Source organism: Lissotriton vulgaris, chromosome 1_1, assembly GCF_964263255.1.
Source record: "Lissotriton vulgaris chromosome 1_1, aLisVul1.2, whole genome shotgun sequence".
In the NCBI taxonomy this organism is placed as follows: domain Eukaryota; kingdom Metazoa; phylum Chordata; class Amphibia; order Caudata; family Salamandridae; genus Lissotriton; species Lissotriton vulgaris.
The window spans coordinates 243,882,732-243,898,587 of NC_141685.1; the positions used below are offsets into that span (position 1 = coordinate 243,882,732).

Sequence of the window (15,856 nt, forward strand, 5' to 3'; positions counted from 1 at the left end):
TTTTGAAACATTCTCAAAGGGGAAGAGGTTTTTACGGGATACCTTATTGTTTCATGTTTGGTTACCACAATCACTCAGATGGTGATGAAGTGTGATTGTTTTGGGCCACATTACGGTGGAAAAACATTTCTACATACCACTACAATTCGGTATTTGGAAGGTACACACAAACACCCCTTTCACGGACCTTCGATTTAAAACATCAGAAAAAGCCACTTTGTGCTTGCAAATGGCCTGATTCTTCAGGCCAGCCTTCTTGCAACTGCAACAATGGTTCGTACATCTTGCACGTAGACAGAGCATTTAAGGAGAAATTAAATAGTTCCTACGTTGCACAAAAATGAAGTGCTTCAAACAAGCACATACTTTGGATGCACAGGGAAAAGGTGGAATATATGTAAGACTGAGGACACAGGTGAAATGAGAAATAGACTGACTGCATCGCTGCACAGTATTCTAAGCCATTTCTTTAGTGCGATTCAAGAAAGCACCAAACAGTATAACAAATTTGTCAATTTATTTCATAGTCCATTCCCTTTCTCTCGTGCTGTAAAAGGAAGAGCCAAATTCCAAAATAGATCAATGATCTTTCAGAAAGTTCCCGAAGGGAACACCAAGCCGAGTGTTAAAACTGCATTTACTCACAGGTTTTGAGCAGCAAACTCTGTAATGATATTAAAGTGCAATATCCAAGGGAACACTGACTTTGTCAAAGATGATACAAAAGGAATTGATGAAAAGTCCCAACTACAAACAACAGAATCAAAATAGTCTGAGGGGACACCCGGATTTGAACCAGGGACCTCTTGATCTGCAGTCAAATGCTCTACCACTGAGCTATATCCCCAGCTTTTCAGTAAAATCAGAATGACATAATATCAGTACATCATGAAAGAGTGAGAGGATCATGCTAAGTTGTGCCGGAAAGTACAGGCTTGAAACTGTGGAACAGGAGAAGTAGTCCTTAATATTATTTATTAAAGTAAAACTGGCTCATTTAAAAAACAGATTAATTTGTTTCATTGCTATTTTATTTGAATAGGCAGTGGTACATAAGACCAATGCCTCTACATACAATGATTGTTTTGAAACATTCTTAAAGCGGAAGAGGTTTTTACATGACACATTATCATTTGATGATTGGTTACCACAATCACCGAGATGGTGGTGAAGTATGAATGTTTTTTGGCCAAATTACGGAGGAAAAACATTTCTACATACCACTACAATTCAGTATTTGGAAGGAACACCCAAACACCTCTTTCAAGTACCTTCGATTTAATACATCAAAAAAAGCCACTTTGTGCTTGCAACTGGCCTGATTCTTCAGACCAGCCTTCTTGCAACTGCAACGAGGGTTTGTACATCTTGCACGTAGGCAGAGCTTTCAAGGAGAAATTAAATTGTTCCTACGTTGCACAAAAATGAAGTGCTTCAAACAAGCACATACTTTTAATGCACAGGGAAAAGGTGGAATATATGTAAGACTGAGGACACAGGTGAAATGAGAAATAGACTGACTGCATCGCTGCACAGTATTCTAAGCCATTTCTTTAGTGCGATTCAAGAAAGCATCAAACAGTATAACAAATTTGTCAATTTGTTTCATAGTCCATTCCCTTTCTTTAGTGCTGTAAAAGGAAGAGCCAAATTCCAAAATAGATCAATGATCTTTCAGAAATTTCCCAAAGGGAATACCAAGCCGAGTGTTAAAACTCCATTTACTCACAGGTTTTGAGCAGCAAACTCTGTAATGATATTAAAGTGCAATATCCAAGGGAACACTGACTCTGTCAAAGATGATCCAAAAGGAATTGATGAAAAGTCCCAACTACAAACAACAGAATCAAAATAGTCTGAGGGGACACCCGGATTTGAACCAGGGACCTCTTGATCTGCAGTCAAATGCTCTACCACTGAGCTATATCCCCAGCTTTTCAGTAAAATCAGAATGACATAATATCAGTACATCATGAAAGAGTGAGAGGATCATGCTAAGTTGTGCCGGAAAGTACAGGCTTGAAACTGTGGAACAGGAGAAGTAGTCCTTAATATTATTTATTAAAGTAAAACTGGATCATTTAAAAAACAGATTAATTTGTTTCATTGCTATTTTATTTGAATAGGCAGTGGTACATAAGACCAATGCCTCTACATACAATGATTGTTTTGAAACATTCTTAAAGGGGAAGAGGTTTTTACGTGACACATTATCATTTCATGATTGGTTACCTCAATCACCGAGATGGTGGTGAAGTATGATTGTTTTTTGGCCAAATTACGGAGGAAAAACATTTCTACATACCACTACAATTCGGTATGTGGAAGGAACACCCAAACACCCCTTTCAAGTACCTTCGATTTAATACATCAAAAAAAGCCACTTTGTGCTTGCAACTGGCCTGATTCTTCAGACCAGCCTTCTTGCAACTGCAACGAGGGTTTGAACATCTTGCACGTAGGCAGAGCTTTCAAGGAGAAATTAAATAGTTCCTAAGTTGCACAAAAATGAAGTGCTTCAAACAAACACATACTTTGTATGGACAGAGAAGAGATGGAATATATGTAAGACTGAGGACACAGGTGTAATGAGAAATAGATTGATTGCATAGCTGCCCAGTATTCTAAGCCATTTCTTTAGTGCGATTCAAGAGAGCACCAAACAGTATAACAAATTTGTCAATTGGTTTCATAGTCCATTCCCTTTGTTTAGAGCTGTGAAAGGTAGAGCCGAATTCCAAAATAGATCAATGATGTTTCAGAAATTTCCCATAGGGAATACCAAGCCCAGTGTAAAAAATGCAGTTACTCACAAGTTTTAATCAGCAACACTGTAATGGTATTAAAGTGTAACATCCAAGGGAACACTGACTCTGTCAAAGATGATCCAAATGGGATTCATGAAAATTCCCAACTACAAACAGCAGATTCAAAATAGTATGAGGGGACACCCGGATTTGAACCAGGGAACTCTTGATCTGCAGTCAAATGCTCTACCACTGAGCTATATCCCCAGCTGTCAGCTAAGATCAGAATGACAATATATCAGTACATCATGAAAGAGTGAGAGGATCATGCTAAGTTGTGCCGGAAAGTACAACCTTGAAACTGTGGAACTGTAGAAGTAGTTCTTAATATTATTTATTAAAGGAAAAACTGATCATTAAAAAAAATATATGTATTTGTTTGATTGGTGTTTTATTTGAATACGCAGTGGTACATAGGACCAATGCCTGCACTTAAAATGTTTGTTTTGAAACATTCTCAAAGGGGAAGAGGTTTTTACGGGATACCTTAATGTTTCATGTTTGGTTACCACAATCACTCAGATGGTGATGAAGTATGATTGTTTTGGGCCACATTACGGTGGAAAAACATTTCTACATACCACTACAATTCGGTATTTGGAAGGTACACCCAAACACCCCTTTCACAGACCTTCGATTTAAAACATCAGAAAAAGCCACTTTGTGCTTGCAAATGGCCTGATTCTTCAGGCCAGCCTTCTTGCAACTGCAACAATGGTTCGTACATCTTGCACGTAGGCAGAGCATTTAAGGAGAAATTAAATAGTTCCTACGTTGCACAAAAATGAAGTGCTTCAAACAAGCACATACTTTGGATGCACAGGGAAAAGGTGGAATATATGTAAGACTGAGGACACAGGTGAAATGAGAAATAGACTGACTGCATCGCTGCACAGTATTCTAAGCCATTTCTTTAGTGCGATTCAAGAAAGCACCAAACAGTATAACAAATTTGTCAATTTATTTCATAGTCCATTCCCTTTCTTTAGTGCTGTAAAAGGAAGAGCCAAATTCCAAAATAGATCAATGATCTTTCAGAAAGTTCCCAAATGGAACACCAAGCCGAGTGTTAAAACTGCATTTACTCACAGGTTTTGAGCAGCAAACTCTGTAATGATATTAAAGTGCAATATCCAAGGGAAAACTGACTCTGTCAAAGATGATCCAAAAGAAATTGATGAAAAGTCCCAACTACAAACAACAGAATCAAAATAGTCAGAGGGGACACCCGGATTTGAACCAAGGACCTCTTGATCTGCAGTCAAATGCTCTACCACTGAGCTATATCCCCAGCAGTTCAGTAAAATCAGAATGACATAATATCAGTACATCATGAAAGAGTGAGAGGATCATGCTAAGTTGTGCCGGAAAGTACAGGCTTGAAACTGTGGAATAGGAGAAGTAGTCCTTAATATTATTTATTAAAGTAAAACTGGATCATTTAAAAAACAGATTAATTTGTTTCATTGCTATTTTATTTGAAAAGGCAGTGGTACATAAGACCAATGCCTCTACATACAATGATTGTTTTGAAACATTCTTAAAGGGGAAGAGGTTTTTACGTGACACATTATCATTTGATGATTGGTTACCACAATCACCGAGATGGTGGTGAAGTATGATTGTTTTTTGGCCAAATTACGGAGGAAAAACATTTCTACATACCACTACAATTCGGTATTTGGAAGGAACACCCAAACACCCCTTTCAAGTACCTTCGATTTAATACATCAAAAAAAGCCACTTTGTGCTTGCAACTGGCCTGATTCTTCAGACCAGCCTTCTTGCAACTGCAACGAGGGTTTGAACATCTTGCACGTAGGCAGAGCTTTCAAGGAGAAATTAAATAGTTCCTACGTTGCACAAAAATGAAGTGCTTCAAACAAGCACATACTTTTAATGCACAGGGAAAAGGTGGAATATATGTAAGACTGAGGACACAGGTGAAATGAGAAATAGACGGACTGCATCACTGCACAGTATTCTAAGCCATTTCTTTAGTGCGATTCAAGAAAGCACCAAACAGTATAACAAATTTGTCAATTTATTTCATAGTCCATTCCCTTTCTTTAGTGCTGTAAAAGGAAGAGCCAAATTCCAAAATAGATCAATGATCTTTCAGAAAGTTCCCAAATGGAACACCAAGCCGAGTGTTAAAACTGCATTTACTAACAGGTTTTGAGCAGCAAACTCTGTAATGATATGAAAGTGCAATATCCAAGGGAACACTGACTGTCAAAGATGATCCAAAAGGAATTGATGAAAAGTCCCAACTACAAACAACAGAATCAAAATAGTCTGAGGGGACACCTGGATTTGAACCAGGGACCTCTTGATCTGCCGTCAAATGCTCTACCACTGAGCTATATCCCCAGCTTTTCAGTAAAATCAGAATGACATAATATCAGTACATCATGAAAGAGTGAGAGGATCATGCTAAGTTGTGCCGGAAAGTACAGGCTTGAAACTGTGGAACAGGAGAAGTAGTCCCGAATATTATTTATTAAAGTAAAACTGGATCATTTAAAAAACAGATTAATTTGTTTCATTGCTATTTTATTTGAATAGGCAGTGGTACATAAGACCAATGCCTCTACATACAATGATTGTTTTGAAACATTCTTAAAGGGGAAGAGGTTTTTATGTGACACATTATCATTTGATGATTGGTTACCACAATCACCGAGATGGTGGTGAAGTATGATTGTTTTTTGGCCAAATTACAGAGGAAAAACATTTCTACATACCACTACAATTCGGTATTTGGAAGGAACACCCAAACACCCCTTTCAAGTACCTTCGATTTAATACATCAAAAAAAGCCACTTTGTGCTTGCAACTGGCCTGATTCTTCAGACCAGCCTTCTTGCAACTGCAACGAGGGTTTGAACATCTTGCACGTAGGCAGAGCTTTCAAGGAGAAATTAAATAGTTCCTACGTTGCACAAAAATGAAGTGCTTCAAACAAGCACATACTTTTATTGCACAGGGAAAAGGTGGAATATATGTAAGACTGAGGATACAGGTGAAATGAGAAATAGACTGACTGCATCACTGCACAGTATTCTAAGCCATTTCTTTAGTGCGATTCAAGAGAGCACCAAACAGTATAACAAATTTGTCAATTTGTTTCATAGTCCATTCCCTTTCTTTAGTGCTGTATAAGGAAGAGCCAAATTCCAAAATAGATCAATGATCTTTCAGAAATTTCCCAAAGGGAATACCAAGCCGAGTGCTAAAACTCCATTTACTCACAGGTTTTGAGCAGCAAACTATGTAATGCTATTAAAGTGCAATAACCAAGGGAACACTGACTCTGTCAAAGATGATCCAAAAGGAATTGATGAAAAGTCCCAACTACAAACAACAGAATCAAAATAGTCTGAGGGGACACCCGGATTTGAACCAGGGACCTCTTGATCTGCAGTCAAATACTCTACCACTGAGCTATATCCCCAGCTTTTCAGTAAAATCAGAATGACATAATATCAGTACATCATGAAAGAGTGAGAGGATCATGCTAAGTTGTGCCGGAAAGTACAGGCTTGAAACTGTGGAACAGGAGAAGTAGTAGTTAATATTATTTATTAAAGGAAAGCTGTATCATTTAAAAAACGGATTAATTTGTTTCATTGCTATTTTATTTGAATAGGCAGTGGTACATAAGACCAATGCCTCTACATACAATGATTGTTTTGAAACATTCTTAAAGGGGAAGAGGTTTTTACGTGACACATTATCATTTGATGATTGGTTACCACAATCACCGAGATGGTGGTGAAGTATGATAGTTTTTTGGCCAAATTACGATGGAAAAACATTTCTACATACCACTACAATTCGGTATTTGGAAGGAACACCCAAACACCCCTTTCAAGTACCTTCGATTTAATACATCAAAAAAAGCCACTTTGTGCTTGCAACTGGCCTGATTCTTCAGACCAGCCTTCTTGCAACTGCAACGAGGGTTTGTACATCTTGCACGTAGGCAGAGCTTTCAAGGAGAAATTAAATAGTTCCTAAGTTGCACAAAAATGAAGTGCTTCAAACAAACACATACTTTGTATGGACAGAGAAGAGATGGAATATATGTAAGACTGAGGACACAGGTGTAATGAGAAATAGATTGATTGCATAGCTGCCCAGTATTCTAAGCCATTACTTTAGTGCGGTTCAAGAGAGCACCAAACAGTATAACAAATTTGTCAATTGGTTTCATAGTCCATTCCCTTTGTTTAGAGCTGTGAAAGGTAGAGCCGAATTCCAAAATAGATCAATGATGTTTCAGAAATTTCCCATAGGGAATACCAAGCCCAGTGTAAAAAATGCAGTTACTCACAAGTTTTAATCAGCAACACTGTAATGGTATTAAAGTGTAACATCCAAGGGAACACTGACTCTGTCAAAGATGATCCAAATGGGATTCATGAAAATTCCCAACTACAAACAGCAGATTCAAAATAGTATGAGGGGACACCCGGATTTGAACCAGGGACCTCTTTATCTGCAGTCAAATGCTCTACCACTGAGCTATATCCCCAGCTGTCAGCCAAGATCAGAATGACAATATATCAGTACATCATGAAAGAGTGAGAGGATCATGCTAAGTTGTGCCGGAAAGTACAACCTTGAAACTGTGGAACTGTAGAAGTAGTTCTTAATATTATTTATTAAAGGAAAAATGGATCATTAAAAAAATATATGTATTTGTTTGATTGGTATTTTATTTGAATAGGCAGTGGTACATAGGACCAATGCCTGCACTTAAAATGTTTGTTTTGAAACAATCTCAAAGGGGAAGAGGTTTTTACGGGATACCTTATTGTTTCATGTTTGGTTACCACAATCACTCAGATGGTGATGAAGTATGATTGTTTTGGGCCACATTACGGTGGAAAAACATTTCTACATACCACTGCAATTCGGTATTTGGAAGGTACACCCAAACACCCCTTTCACGGACCTTCGATTTAAAACATCAGAAAAAGCCACTTTGTGCTTGCAAATGGCCTGATTCTTCAGGCCAGCCTTCTTGCAACTGCAACAATGGTTCGTACATCTTGCACGTAGGCAGAGCATTTAAGGAGAAATTAAATAGTTCCTACGTTGCACAAAAATGAAGTGCTTCAAACAAGCACATACTTTTAATGCACAGGGAAAAGGTGGAATATATGTAAGACTGAGGACACAGGTGAAATGAGAAATAGACTGGCTGCATCGCTGCACAGTATTCTAAGCCATTTCTTTAGTGCGATTCAAGAAAGCACCAAACAGTATAACAAATTTGTCAATTTGTTTCATAGTCCATTCCCTTTCTTTAGGTCTGTAAAAGGAAGAGCCAAATTCAAAAAAAGATCAATGATCTTTCAGAAAGTTCCCAAAGGGAACACCAAGCCGAGTGTTAAAACTGCATTTACTCACAGGTTTTGAGCAGCAAACTCGGTAATGCTATTAAAGTGCAATATCCAAGGGAACACTGACTCTGTCATAGATGATCCAAAAGGAATTGATGAAAAGTCCCAACTACAAACAACAGTATCAAAATAGTGTGAGGGGACACCCGGATTTGAACCAGGGACCTCTTGATCTGCAGTCAAATGCTCTACCACTGAGCTATATCCCCAGCTTTTCAGAAATATTAGAATGACATAATATCAGTACATCATGAAAGAGTGAGAGGATCATGCTAAGTTGTGCCGGAAAGTACAGGCTTGAAACTGTGGAACAGGAGAAGTAGTCCTTAATATTATTTATTAAAGTAAAACTGGATCATTTAAAAAACAGATGAATTTTTTCATTGCTATTTTATTTGAATAGGCCGTGGTACATAAGACCAATGCCTCTACATACAATGATTGTTTTGAAACATTCTTGAAGGGGAAGAGGTTTTTACGTGACACATTATCATTTGATGATTGGTTACCACAATCACCGAGATGGTGGTGAAGTATGATTGTTTTTTGGCCAAATTACGATGGAAAAACATTTCTACATACCACTACAATTCGGTATTTGGAAGGAACACCCAAACACCCCTTTCAAGTACCTTCAATTTAATACATCAAAAAAAGCCACTTTGTGCTTGCAACTGGCCTGATTCTTCAGACCAGCCTTCTTGCAACTGCAACGAGGGTTTGAACATCTTGCACGTAGGCAGAGCTTTCAAGGAGAAATTAAATAGTTCCTACGTTGCACAAAAATGAAGTGCTTCAAACAAGCACATACTTTTAATGCACAGGGAAAAGGTGGAATATATGTAAGACTGAGGACACAGGTGAAATGAGAAATAGACGGACTGCATCACTGCACAGTATTCTAAGCCATTTCTTTAGTGCGATTCAAGAAAGCACCAAACAGTATAACACATTTGTCAATTTATTTCATAGTCCATTCCCTTTCTTTAGTGCTGTAAAAGGAAGAGCCAAATTCCAAAATAGATCAATGATCTTTCAGAAAGTTCCCAAATGGAACACCAAGCCGAGTGTTAAAACTGCATTTACTAACAGGTTTTGAGCAGCAAACTCTGTAATGATATTAAAGTGTAACATCCAAGGGAACACTGACTCTGTCAAAGATGATCCAAATGGGATTCATGAAAATTCCCAACTACAAACAGCAGATTCAAAATAGTATGAGGGGACACCCGGATTTGAGCCAGGGACCTCTTGATCTGCAGTCAAATGCTCTACCACTGAGCTATATCCCTAGCTGTCAGCCAACATCAGAATGACAATATATCAGTACATCATGAAAGAGTGAGAGGATCATGCTAAGTTGTGCCGGAAAGTACAACCTTGAAACTGTGGAACTGTAGAAGTAGTTCTTAATATTATTTATTAAAGGAAAAATGGATCATTAAAAAAATATATGTATTTGTTTGATTGGTATTTTATTTGAGTAGGCAGTGGTACATAGGACCAATGCCTGCACTTAAAATGTTTGTTTTGAAACAATCTCAAAGGGGAAGAGGTTTTTACGGGATACCTTATTGTTTCATGTTTGGTTACCACAATCACTCAGATGGTGATGAAGTATGATTGTTTTGGGCCACATTACGGTGGAAAAACATTTCTACATACCACTGCAATTCGGTATTTGGAAGGTACACCCAAACACCCCTTTCACGGACCTTCGATTTAAAACATCAGAAAAAGCCACTTTGTGCTTGCAAATGGCCTGATTCTTCAGGCCAGCCTTCTTGCAACTGCAACAATGGTTCGTACATCTTGCACGTAGGCAGAGCATTTAAGGAGAAATTAAATAGTTCCTACGTTGCACAAAAATGAAGTGCTTCAAACAAGCACATACTTTTAATGCACAGGGAAAAGGTGGAATATATGTAAGACTGAGGACACAGGTGAAATGAGAAATAGACTGACTGCATCGCTGCACAGTATTCTAAGCCATTTCTTTAGTGCGATTCAAGAAAGCACCAAACAGTATAACAAATTTGTCAATTTGTTTCATAGTCCATTCCCTTTCTTTAGGTCTGTAAAAGGAAGAGCCAAATTCAAAAAAAGATCAATGATCTTTCAGAAAGTTCCCAACGGGAACACCAAGCCGAGTGTTAAAACTGCATTTACTCACAGGTTTTGAGCAGCAAACTCGGTAATGCTATTAAAGTGCAATATCCAAGGGAACACTGACTCTGTCATAGATGATCCAAAAGGAATTGATGAAAAGTCCCAACTACAAACAACAGAATCAAAATAGTGTGAGGGGACACCCGGATTTGAACCAGGGACCTCTTGATCTGCAGTCAAATGCTCTACCACTGAGCTATATCCCCAGCTTTTCAGAAAAATTAGAATGACATAATATCAGTACATCATGAAAGAGTGAGAGGATCATGCTAAGTTGTGCCGGAAAGTACAGGCTTGAAACTGTGGAACAGGAGAAGTAGTCCTTAATATTATTTATTAAAGTAAAACTGGATCGTTTAAAAAACAGATTAATTTGTTTCATTGCTATTTTATTTGAATAGGCAGTGGTACATAGGACCAATGCCTCTACATACAATGATTGTTTTGAAACATTCTTAAAGCGGAAGAGGTTTTTACATGACACATTATCATTTGATGATTGGTTACCACAATCACCGAGATGGTGATGAAGTATGAATGTTTTTTGGCCAAATTACGGAGGAAAACCATTTCTACATACCACTACAATTCGGTATTTGGAAGGAACACCCAAACACCCCTTTCAAGTACCTTCGATTTAACACATCAAGAAAAACCACTTTGTGCTTGCAACTGGCCTGATTCTTCAGACCAGCCTTCTTGCAACTGCAACGAGGGTTTGTACATCTTGCACGTAGGCAGAGCTTTCAAGGAGAAATTAAATAGTTCCTAAGTTGCACAAAAATGAAGTGCTTCAAACAAACACATACTTTGTATGGACAGAGAAGAGATGGAATATATGTAAGACTGAGGACACAGGTGTAATGAGAAATAGATTGATTGCATAGCTGCCCAGTATTCTAAGCCATTTCTTTAGTGCGGTTCAAGAGAGCACCAAACAGTATAACAAATTTGTCAATTGGTTTCATAGTCCATTCCCTTTGTTTAGAGCTGTGAAAGGTAGAGCCGAATTCCAAAATAGATCAATGATGTTTCAGAAATTTCCCATAGGGAATACCAAGCCCAGTGTAAAAAATGCAGTTACTCACAAGTTTTAATCAGCAACACTGTAATGGTATTAAAGTGTAACATCCAAGGGAACACTGACTCTGTCAAAGATGATCCAAATGGGATTCATGAAAATTCCCAACTACAAACTGCAGATTCAAAATAGTATGAGGGGACACCCGGATTTGAACCAGGGACCTCTTGATCTGCAGTCAAATGCTCTACCACTGAGCTATATCCCTAGCTGTCAGCCAACATCAGAATGACAATATATCAGTACATCATGAAAGAGTGAGAGGATCATGCTAAGTTGTGCCGGAAAGTACAACCTTGAAACTGTGGAACTGTAGAAGTAGTTCTTAATATTATTTATTAAAGGAAAAATGGATCATTAAAAAAAATATATGTATTTGTTTGATTGGTATTTTATTTGAGTAGGCAGTGGTACATAGGACCAATGCCTGCACTTAAAATGTTTGTTTTGAAACATTCTCAAAGGGGAAGAGGTTTTTACGGGATACCTTATTGTTTCATGTTTGGTTACCACAATCACTCAGATGGTGATGAAGTATGATTGTTTTGGGCCACATTACGGTGGAAAAACATTTCTACATACCACTACAATTCGGTATTTGGAAGGTACACACAAACACCCCTTTCACGGACCTTCGATTTAAAACATCAGAAAAAGCCACTTTGTGCTTGCAAATGGCCTGATTCTTCAGGCCAGCCTTCTTGCAACTGCAACAATGGTTCGTACATCTTGCACGTAGACAGAGCATTTAAGGAGAAATTAAATAGTTCCTACGTTGCACAAAAATGAAGTGCTTCAAACAAGCACATACTTTTAATGCACAGGGAAAAGGTGGAATATATGTAAGACTGAGGACACAGGTGAAATGAGAAATAGACTGACTGCATCGCTGCACAGTATTCTAAGCCATTTCTTTAGTGCGATTCAAGAAAGCACCAAACAGTATAACAAATTTGTCAATTTGTTTCATAGTCCATTCCCTTTCTTTAGGTCTGTAAAAGGAAGAGCCAAATTCAAAAAAAGATCAATGATCTTTCAGAAAGTTCCCAACGGGAACACCAAGCCGAGTGTTAAAACTGCATTTACTCACAGGTTTTGAGCAGCAAACTCGGTAATGCTATTAAAGTGCAATATCCAAGGGAACACTGACTCTGTCATAGATGATCCAAAAGGAATTGATGAAAAGTCCCAACTACAAACAACAGAATCAAAATAGTGTGAGGGGACACCCGGATTTGAACCAGGGACCTCTTGATCTGCAGTCAAATGCTCTACCACTGAGCTATATCCCCAGCTTTTCAGAAAAATTAGAATGACATAATATCAGTACATCATGAAAGAGTGAGAGGATCATGCTAAGTTGTGCCGGAAAGTACAGGCTTGAAACTGTGGAACAGGAGAAGTAGTCCTTAATATTATTTATTAAAGTAAAACTGGATCGTTTAAAAAACAGATTAATTTGTTTCATTGCTATTTTATTTGAATAGGCAGTGGTACATAGGACCAATGCCTCTACATACAATGATTGTTTTGAAACATTCTTAAAGCGGAAGAGGTTTTTACATGACACATTATCATTTGATGATTGGTTACCACAATCACCGAGATGGTGATGAAGTATGAATGTTTTTTGGCCAAATTACGGAGGAAAACCATTTCTACATACCACTACAATTCGGTATTTGGAAGGAACACCCAAACACCCCTTTCAAGTACCTTCGATTTAACACATCAAGAAAAACCACTTTGTGCTTGCAACTGGCCTGATTCTTCAGACCAGCCTTCTTGCAACTGCAACGAGGGTTTGTACATCTTGCACGTAGGCAGAGCTTTCAAGGAGAAATTAAATAGTTCCTAAGTTGCACAAAAATGAAGTGCTTCAAACAAACACATACTTTGTATGGACAGAGAAGAGATGGAATATATGTAAGACTGAGGACACAGGTGTAATGAGAAATAGATTGATTGCATAGCTGCCCAGTATTCTAAGCCATTTCTTTAGTGCGGTTCAAGAGAGCACCAAACAGTATAACAAATTTGTCAATTGGTTTCATAGTCCATTCCCTTTGTTTAGAGCTGTGAAAGGTAGAGCCGAATTCCAAAATAGATCAATGATGTTTCAGAAATTTCCCATAGGGAATACCAAGCCCAGTGTAAAAAATGCAGTTACTCACAAGTTTTAATCAGCAACACTGTAATGGTATTAAAGTGTAACATCCAAGGGAACACTGACTCTGTCAAAGATGATCCAAATGGGATTCATGAAAATTCCCAACTACAAACTGCAGATTCAAAATAGTATGAGGGGACACCCGGATTTGAACCAGGGACCTCTTGATCTGCAGTCAAATGCTCTACCACTGAGCTATATCCCTAGCTGTCAGCCAACATCAGAATGACAATATATCAGTACATCATGAAAGAGTGAGAGGATCATGCTAAGTTGTGCCGGAAAGTACAACCTTGAAACTGTGGAACTGTAGAAGTAGTTCTTAATATTATTTATTAAAGGAAAAATGGATCATTAAAAAAAATATATGTATTTGTTTGATTGGTATTTTATTTGAGTAGGCAGTGGTACATAGGACCAATGCCTGCACTTAAAATGTTTGTTTTGAAACATTCTCAAAGGGGAAGAGGTTTTTACGGGATACCTTATTGTTTCATGTTTGGTTACCACAATCACTCAGATGGTGATGAAGTATGATTGTTTTGGGCCACATTACGGTGGAAAAACATTTCTACATACCACTACAATTCGGTATTTGGAAGGTACACACAAACACCCCTTTCACGGACCTTCGATTTAAAACATCAGAAAAAGCCACTTTGTGCTTGCAAATGGCCTGATTCTTCAGGCCAGCCTTCTTGCAACTGCAACAATGGTTCGTACATCTTGCACGTAGACAGAGCATTTAAGGAGAAATTAAATAGTTCCTACGTTGCACAAAAATGAAGTGCTTCAAACAAGCACATACTTTGGATGCACAGGGAAAAGGTGGAATATATGTAAGACTGAGGACACAGGTGAAATGAGAAATAGACTGACTGCATCGCTGCACAGTATTCTAAGCCATTTCTTTAGTGCGATTCAAGAAAGCACCAAACAGTATAACAAATTTGTCAATTTATTTCATAGTCCATTCCCTTTCTCTCGTGCTGTAAAAGGAAGAGCCAAATTCCAAAATAGATCAATGATCTTTCAGAAAGTTCCCAAAGGGAACACCAAGCCGAGTGTTAAAACTGCATTTACTCACAGGTTTTGAGCAGCAAACTCTGTAATGATATTAAAGTGCAATATCCAAGGGAACACTGACTTTGTCAAAGATGATACAAAAGGAATTGATGAAAAGTCCCAACTACAAACAACAGAATCAAAATAGTCTGAGGGGACACCCGGATTTGAACCAGGGACCTCTTGATCTGCAGTCAAATGCTCTACCACTGAGCTATATCCCCAGCTTTTCAGTAAAATCAGAATGACATAATATCAGTACATCATGAAAGAGTGAGAGGATCATGCTAAGTTGTGCCGGAAAGTACAGGCTTGAAACTGTGGAACAGGAGAAGTAGTCCTTAATATTATTTATTAAAGTAAAACTGGCTCATTTAAAAAACAGATTAATTTGTTTCATTGCTATTTTATTTGAATAGGCAGTGGTACATAAGACCAATGCCTCTACATACAATGATTGTTTTGAAACATTCTGAAAGCGGAAGAGGTTTTTACATGACACATTATCATTTGATGATTGGTTACCACAATCACCGAGATGGTGGTGAAGTATGAATGTTTTTTGGCCAAATTACGGAGGAAAAACATTTCTACATACCACTACAATTCAGTATTTGGAAGGAACACCCAAACACCTCTTTCAAGTACCTTCGATTTAATACATCAAAAAAAGCCACTTTGTGCTTGCAACTGGCCTGATTCTTCAGACCAGCCTTCTTGCAACTGCAACGAGGGTTTGTACATCTTGCACGTAGGCAGAGCTTTCAAGGAGAAATTAAATTGTTCCTACGTTGCACAAAAATGAAGTGCTTCAAACAAGCACATACTTTTAATGCACAGGGAAAAGGTGGAATATATGTAAGACTGAGGACACAGGTGAAATGAGAAATAGACTGACTGCATCGCTGCACAGTATTCTAAGCCATTTCTTTAGTGCGATTCAAGAAAGCATCAAACAGTATAACAAATTTGTCAATTTGTTTCATAGTCCATTCCCTTTCTTTAGGTCTGTAAAAGGAAGAGCCAAATTCAAAAAAAGATCAATGATCTTTCAGAAAGTTCCCAAAGGGAACACCAAGCCGAGTGTTAAAACTGCATTTACTCACAGGTTTTGAGCAGCAAACTCGGTAATGCTATTAAAGTGCAATAT

At 38.0% G+C, this 15,856-nt stretch overlaps 14 non-coding genes across 14 annotated transcripts; all 14 read right to left on the reverse strand.

Annotated features, from left to right (window-relative positions):
* Nucleotides 1-775: 775 nt before the first annotated feature.
* TRNAC-GCA (transfer RNA cysteine (anticodon GCA)) lies at nucleotides 776-847 on the reverse strand. Its single transcript has one exon. It is a non-coding gene; the product is annotated as a tRNA-Cys (tRNA).
* Nucleotides 848-1,859: 1,012 nt separating this feature from the next.
* On the reverse strand, nucleotides 1,860-1,931 carry TRNAC-GCA (transfer RNA cysteine (anticodon GCA)). Its single transcript has one exon. It is a non-coding gene; the product is annotated as a tRNA-Cys (tRNA).
* Nucleotides 1,932-2,942: 1,011 nt separating this feature from the next.
* TRNAC-GCA (transfer RNA cysteine (anticodon GCA)) lies at nucleotides 2,943-3,014 on the reverse strand. Its single transcript has one exon. It is a non-coding gene; the product is annotated as a tRNA-Cys (tRNA).
* Nucleotides 3,015-4,026: 1,012 nt separating this feature from the next.
* On the reverse strand, nucleotides 4,027-4,098 carry TRNAC-GCA (transfer RNA cysteine (anticodon GCA)). The gene has a single exon. It is a non-coding gene; the product is annotated as a tRNA-Cys (tRNA).
* A 1,010-nt stretch (nucleotides 4,099-5,108) lies between these two features.
* Nucleotides 5,109-5,180, reverse strand: TRNAC-GCA (transfer RNA cysteine (anticodon GCA)). Its single transcript has one exon. It is a non-coding gene; the product is annotated as a tRNA-Cys (tRNA).
* Nucleotides 5,181-6,192: 1,012 nt separating this feature from the next.
* On the reverse strand, nucleotides 6,193-6,264 carry TRNAC-GCA (transfer RNA cysteine (anticodon GCA)). Its single transcript has one exon. It is a non-coding gene; the product is annotated as a tRNA-Cys (tRNA).
* A 1,011-nt stretch (nucleotides 6,265-7,275) lies between these two features.
* On the reverse strand, nucleotides 7,276-7,347 carry TRNAC-GCA (transfer RNA cysteine (anticodon GCA)). Its single transcript has one exon. It is a non-coding gene; the product is annotated as a tRNA-Cys (tRNA).
* A 1,011-nt stretch (nucleotides 7,348-8,358) lies between these two features.
* TRNAC-GCA (transfer RNA cysteine (anticodon GCA)) lies at nucleotides 8,359-8,430 on the reverse strand. The gene has a single exon. It is a non-coding gene; the product is annotated as a tRNA-Cys (tRNA).
* Nucleotides 8,431-9,441: 1,011 nt separating this feature from the next.
* On the reverse strand, nucleotides 9,442-9,513 carry TRNAC-GCA (transfer RNA cysteine (anticodon GCA)). Its single transcript has one exon. It is a non-coding gene; the product is annotated as a tRNA-Cys (tRNA).
* A 1,011-nt stretch (nucleotides 9,514-10,524) lies between these two features.
* TRNAC-GCA (transfer RNA cysteine (anticodon GCA)) lies at nucleotides 10,525-10,596 on the reverse strand. Its single transcript has one exon. It is a non-coding gene; the product is annotated as a tRNA-Cys (tRNA).
* A 1,011-nt stretch (nucleotides 10,597-11,607) lies between these two features.
* TRNAC-GCA (transfer RNA cysteine (anticodon GCA)) lies at nucleotides 11,608-11,679 on the reverse strand. The gene has a single exon. It is a non-coding gene; the product is annotated as a tRNA-Cys (tRNA).
* A 1,012-nt stretch (nucleotides 11,680-12,691) lies between these two features.
* TRNAC-GCA (transfer RNA cysteine (anticodon GCA)) lies at nucleotides 12,692-12,763 on the reverse strand. The gene has a single exon. It is a non-coding gene; the product is annotated as a tRNA-Cys (tRNA).
* A 1,011-nt stretch (nucleotides 12,764-13,774) lies between these two features.
* Nucleotides 13,775-13,846, reverse strand: TRNAC-GCA (transfer RNA cysteine (anticodon GCA)). The gene has a single exon. It is a non-coding gene; the product is annotated as a tRNA-Cys (tRNA).
* Nucleotides 13,847-14,858: 1,012 nt separating this feature from the next.
* TRNAC-GCA (transfer RNA cysteine (anticodon GCA)) lies at nucleotides 14,859-14,930 on the reverse strand. The gene has a single exon. It is a non-coding gene; the product is annotated as a tRNA-Cys (tRNA).
* Nucleotides 14,931-15,856: the final 926 nt, after the last annotated feature.